The sequence below is a fragment of the Arachis duranensis genome, chromosome 5 (genome assembly GCF_000817695.3).
Source record: "Arachis duranensis cultivar V14167 chromosome 5, aradu.V14167.gnm2.J7QH, whole genome shotgun sequence".
Classification (NCBI taxonomy): Eukaryota; Viridiplantae; Streptophyta; class Magnoliopsida; order Fabales; family Fabaceae; genus Arachis; species Arachis duranensis.
The window spans coordinates 48521682-48527888 of NC_029776.3; the positions used below are offsets into that span (position 1 = coordinate 48521682).

The 6207-nt window shown below is 38.9% G+C and overlaps 1 non-coding gene across 1 annotated transcript; it reads left to right on the forward strand.

The window, feature by feature from the left end:
- The first annotated feature begins 1317 nt into the window (after positions 1-1317).
- On the forward strand, positions 1318-1425 carry LOC127748076 (small nucleolar RNA R71). The gene has a single exon (XR_008010019.1). It is a non-coding gene; the product is annotated as a small nucleolar RNA R71 (small nucleolar RNA).
- Positions 1426-6207: the final 4782 nt, after the last annotated feature.

The window sequence follows — 6207 nt, forward strand, 5'->3', positions numbered from 1 at the left end:
CTATGAAATCAGCAGGGATGTAATGGTCTTCAACTTTTACCAGAACATCCTCTACAAGTCCATAAGCTTGTTTTCTTGAATTGTCTACCATTTCTAGTGAGATTTTTGCAGCTTACACCTCAAAGATCCCTAGCTTCTCCATTATAGAGAGAGGCATGAGATTTATGCTTGACCCTAGGTCACACAGAGCCTTCTTGAAGGTCATGGTGCCTACTGTACAAGGTATTGAGAACTTCCCAGGGTCTTGTCTCTTTTGAGGTAATCTCTGCCTAGTCAAGTTATCCAGTTCTTTGGTGAGCAAAGGGGGTTCATCCTCCCAAGTCTCATTACCAAATTACTTGTCATTTAGCTTCATGATTGCTCCAAGGTACTTGGCAACTTGCTCTTCAGTGACATGTTCATCCTCTTCAGAGGAAGAATACTCATCAGAGCTCATGAATGGCAGAAATAAATTCAATGGAATCTCTATGGTCTCAGTGTGAGCCTCAGATTCCCATGGTTCCTCATTAGGGAACTCATTGGAGGCCAGTGAACGTCCATTGAGGCCTTCCTCAGTGGCGCTCACTTCCTCTTCCTCCTCTCCAAATTCGGACATGTAGGTCATGTTAATGGCCTTGCACTCTCCTTTTGGATTCTCTTCTGTATTGCTTGGAAGAGTGCTAGGAGTGAGTTCAGTAATTTTCTTACTCAGCTGACCCACTTGTGCCTCCAAGTTTCTAATGGAGGACCTTGTTTCAGTCATGAAACCTTGAGTGATTTTGATTAGATCAGAGACCGTGGTTGCTAAGTCAGAGTGGTTCTGCTTAGAATTCTCTATCTGTTGCTGAGAAGATGATGGAAAAGGCTTGCCATTGCTAAACCTGTTTCTTCCACCATTATTGTTGTTGAAACCTTGTTGAGGTCTCTGTTGATCCTTCCATGAGAGATTTGGATGATTTCTCCATGAAGGATTATAGGTGTTTCCATAGGGTTCTCCCATGTAATTCACCTCTTCCATTGAAGGGTTCTCAGGATTATAAGCTTCTTCTTCAGATGAAGCATCCTTAGTACTACCTGGTGCAGCCTGTGTTCCAGACAGACTTTGAGAAATCATATTGACTTGCTGAGTCAATATTTTGTTATGAGCCAATATGGCATTCAGAGTAGATTCCTTTTAGAAGTGTACATGAATTGGTTATTTGCAACCATTTCAATGAGTTCTTGAGCTTCTGCATGCGTCTTCTTCAGATGAAGAGATCCTCCAGCAGAGCTATCCAATGACATCTTGGACAGTTCAGATAGACCATCATAGAAGATACCTATGATGCTCAATTTAGAAAGCATGTTAGAAGGACATTTTCTGATCAATTGTTTGTATCTTTTCCAAGCTTCATAGAGGGATTCACCTTCCTTCTGTCTGAAGGTTTGGACTTCCACTCTAAGCTTACTCAATTTTTGAGGTGGAAAGAACTTTGCCAAGAAGGCATTGACTAGCTTTTCCCAAGAGTTTAGGCTTTTTTTAGGTTGTGAGTCCAACCATATCCTAGCTCTATCTCTTACAGCAAAAGGGAATAGCATAAGTCTGTAGACCTCAGGGTCAACCCCATTGGTCTTGACAGTGTCACAGATTTGCAAGAATTCAGCTAAAAACTGATGAGGATCTTCCAATGAAAGTCCATGAAACTTGCAATTCTGTTGCATTAGAGAAACTAATTGAGGCTTAAGCTCAAAGTTGTTTGCTCTAATGGCAGGGATAGAGATGCTTCTCCCATAGAAATCGGGAGTAAGTGCAGTAAAGTCACCCAGCACCTTCCTTGCATTGTTGGCATTGTTGTTGTTTTCGGCTGCCATGTCTTCTTCTTTGAGGATTTCTGTTAGGTCCTCTGCAGAGAATTGTGCTTTAGCTTCTCTTAGCTTTCGCTTCAAGGTCCTTTCAGGTTCAGGGTCAGCCTCAACAAGAATGCTTTTGTCTTTGCTTTTGCTCATATGAAAGAGAAGAAAACAAGAAAATATGGAATCCTCTATGTCACAGTATAGAGATTCCTTAATGTGTCAGAGGAAACAAAAAATAGAAGGAAGAGGTAGAAGAATTCGAACTTATCAAGAAAGATGGAGTTCGAATTGTGCATTAAGGAGGAGTGTTAGTCCATAAATAGAAGGATGTGAAAAGAGGGGAAGAAATTTTTGAAAATAAATTAAAAACATTTTAAAAATATTTTGAAAAATACTAATTGATTTTCGAAAACTAAGAGTAGAAAAGAAATCAAGTGATTTTTGAAAAAGATTTTGAAATTAGAAATTAAAAAGATATGATTGAAAACTATTTTGAAAAAGATGTGATTAGGAAGATATGATTGAAAAGTTATGGTTTTAAAAAGATGTGATTGAGAAGATATGGTTTGAAAAACAATTTAAAAAGATTTGATTTTGAAAATCAATAACTTGGCTAACAAGAAAAGATATGATTCAAACATTAAAGCTTTCTCAACAGAAAAGGCAACATACTTGAAATGTTGAATCAAATCATTAATTGTTAGCAAGTATTTTTGAAAATGGAAAGAAATTGATTTTGAAAACATATGATTGAAAAGATTTGATTTGAAAAAGATTTGATTTTGAAAAATTTTGAAAACTTGAAAAAAAAATTTGCATTAAAAACAAAATCTTTCCTCTTGTGCCATCCTGGCGTTAAACGCCAAGAATGGTGCACATTCTGGCGTTTAACCCCCAAAACTCACCCCTTTTGGGCGTTAAACGCCCAGCCAGGCACCCTGGCTGGCGTTTAAACGCCAGTTTTCCTTCTTCACTGGGCGTTTTGAATGCCCAGCTTTTTCTGTGTAATTCCTCTGTAGTATGTTCTGAATCTTCAATTCTCTGTATTATTGACTTGAAAAGACACAAATTAAAATTTTTTTGGATTTTTAATAATGAGGAATAATCAAAATGCAACTGAAGTCAAATAAACAATGCATGCAAGACACCAAACTTAGAAGTTTGTATACTACTGACACTAACAAATTGAGAATGCATATGAGAAACAACTAAATACTCAAGACTAGAGAAATTAAAGATCAGAGTAAGTAAATCATCAAGAACAACTTGAAGATCACTGAAGACACATGAAAAATGCAAGAAGAACAGAAACATGCAATTGACACCAAATTTAAAATGAGACTAGTGTCTCAATAAGAAATATAACATATTTTTGGTTTTTATGATTTTGTAATTTTTTTTGTTTTTTTTTCGAAAAATATATGGAGAATAAAATAAAAGATTCAAAATTTTTAATAAGAATTCCAGGAATCATGCAATGTTAGTCTAAAGCTTTAGTCTAAAGGAATTAGACATGGCTAGCCAAGCTTTAGCAGGACATTGCATTCAAGAGCTAAATTGATGAAGATCAATCAGCTTTGGTGATGATAAGAAAATCACCTTGAAACACTAGAATTCATTCTTAAAAATTCTGAAAAGTACCTAATCTAAGCAACAAGATGAACCGTCAGTTGTCCAAACTCAAAAAATCCTCAGCAACGGCGCCAAAAACTTGGTGCACGAAATCGTGATCATCAATGGCGCCATCAACATGGTACGCACAACTGTAATCTCAACTCCTTATCACAACTTCGCACAACTAACCAGCAGGTGCACTGGGTCGTCCAAGTAATAAACCTTACGCGAGTAAGGGTCGATCCCACGGAGATTGTTGGTATGAAGCAAGCTATGATCATCTTGTAAATCTCAGTCAGGCAGACTCAAATGGTTATGGATGATGAATAAAACATAAAGATAAAGATAGAGATACTTATGTAATTCATTGGTAAGAATTTCAGATAAGCGTATGGAGATGCTTTGTCCCTTCCGTCTCTCTGCTTTCTTACTGTCTTCATCCAATTCTTCTTACTCCTTTCCATGGCAAGCTGTATGTAGGGTTTCAGTGTTGTCAGTGGCTACCTCCCATCCTCTCAGTGAAAATGTTCAACGCACCCTGTCACGGCACGGCTATTCAGCTGTCGGTTCTCGATCATGTCGGAATAGAATCCAGTGATTCTTTTGCGTCTGTCACTAACGCCCCACAATCGCGAGTTTGAAGCTCGTCACAGTCATTCAATCATTGAATCTTACTCAGAATACCACAGACAAGGTTAGAGCTTCCGGATTCTCTTGAATGCCGCCATCAATTCTAGCTTATACCACGAAGATTCCGATTAAGGGATCCAAGAGATATCCACTCAATCTAAGGTAGAACGGAGGTGGTTGTCAGGCACACGTTCATAGGTGAGAATGATGATGAGTGTCACGCATCATCACATTTATCAAGTTGAAGAACAAGTGATATCTTAGAACAAGAACAAGCTGAATTGAATAGAAGAACAATAGTAATTGCATTAATACTCGAGGTACAGCAGAGCTCCACACCTTAATCTATGGTGTGTAGAAACTCCACCGTTGAAAATACATAAGAACAAGGTCTAGGCATGGCCGTGAGGCCAGCCCCATGATGTAAGATAGCATAAGATTAAAGATAGCTACTGTTCATACCCTGACCGGGGTCCTCCAACTCGGCAAATTCGCAAGAGGTCCGACCTTGCCTAAAGCTCACACCTAAAGGTCGGACCTCGGACAAAGAGCAAAGGAAGGCCCATCAAAAGGAACGCAGCCCAAACCTAAAGGCCGAAAAGGCCTGGAAAAAGCGGTTCCACAAAGATAGAGATAAAACTCCCAAAGATAAGATAAGATAAGAATATCTTATCCAGGGAAGATCACTGCCAACTACTATAAATACACTGGAGCACCCAGGTATGGCATTCATTCCAAATCTACACATATCTGCTTGGACCCATGCTAACTTAAGCATCGGAGTGTCATTGCAGGTACAACCACCAACCATTCTGCATATCAAGCTCGGGTCACCGAACCCCCACCTCGGGCTTCTCCAGACGACCGAGCTACACGTTTCAGGTAAACCCTCGGAACACCTTCCATTTTGGCAAACTTCCTTTCCAATCTCCAATTCATTCATGCCCTATAAACCCTGAAACACTTAACACACAGATCACGACATCGAATGGGATAAAAGAGAATTAAAATACCTAATAAAAAGTCTCTAGGAAGTAAGTTTTCAATCATGTAGTAATTTTAGGAAGGAAATATAAATGCATGCTAATTATATGAATAAGAGGGTAAAGATCATGATAAAACCACACAATTAAATACATTATAAACCATAAAATAGTGGTTTATCAATGGCCGTGACTTCCTCATTGTCCTTTTGTTCTACCACTTTTTCACTTCTCAAATAAATAGCTTTGCACTCTCCTCTTGGGTTTGGAATTGTGTCATTGGGAAGGCCATTTGTGGATTTTTCCACTTGTTGAGCAATTTGGCCTATTTTCTCTTCCAACTTTCTAATTGAAGCACCTTGATTTTGGAAGTTAGACTTTGTTTCGTCAATTAAGCCTCTAGTTTCTTGAATGAATGTGAGTGTATTTTGGGAGAGTTTCTCTATGGCTAGTTTAAGATTGGAGAGCTTTTAAGAATCTTGGGATGGTTGGGTGAGAGGTGGTTGTTGTTGGTGAGGGTTGAAGGTATGTTGTTGGGGCTGGAGGTGGTTCTGTGGGTGGTTATTGTTGAAATTGTTGGCCCTCTGACCTTGATTTTTCAACCCAGAATTTGGGTGATTTCTCCATCCAAGATTATAAGTCATGGAGAAGGGATCATTATAAAGTGGAATGTTATCTATGTAATGTACTTGCTCTAGGGAAGAATATCCGTACTCCAAACCTTTACTTTGATGTAGTCCACTACTCATGTCATAGGAATTCCCTTGGGCGCTCACTGCTGAAACTTGCATGCTTCCTAATTGTTGCGTAATTGCATTAATTTGTTGTGACATGACTTTATTTTGAGTCAACATAGTGTCCAAGGAATCTAATTCCATAACTCCTTTTCTTATTGATCTTCGAAGGAATAGAGGTATTGATTGTTGGCCACCATTTCAATCAACTCTAATGCTTCATCAGTGGTCTTCTTCATATACAGAGATCCTCCAGCCAAATTATCCAATGAAACCCGTGAGGCGGGGGTGATCCCATCATAAAATATCTGGAGTTGTGGTGCACAAAACTGACTACACATTTCGTACAGATAGACCGGTAAGTATACCGGGTCGTCCAAGTAATACCTCGGGTGAGTGAGGGTCGATCCCACAAAGATTGTTGGTTTGAGCAA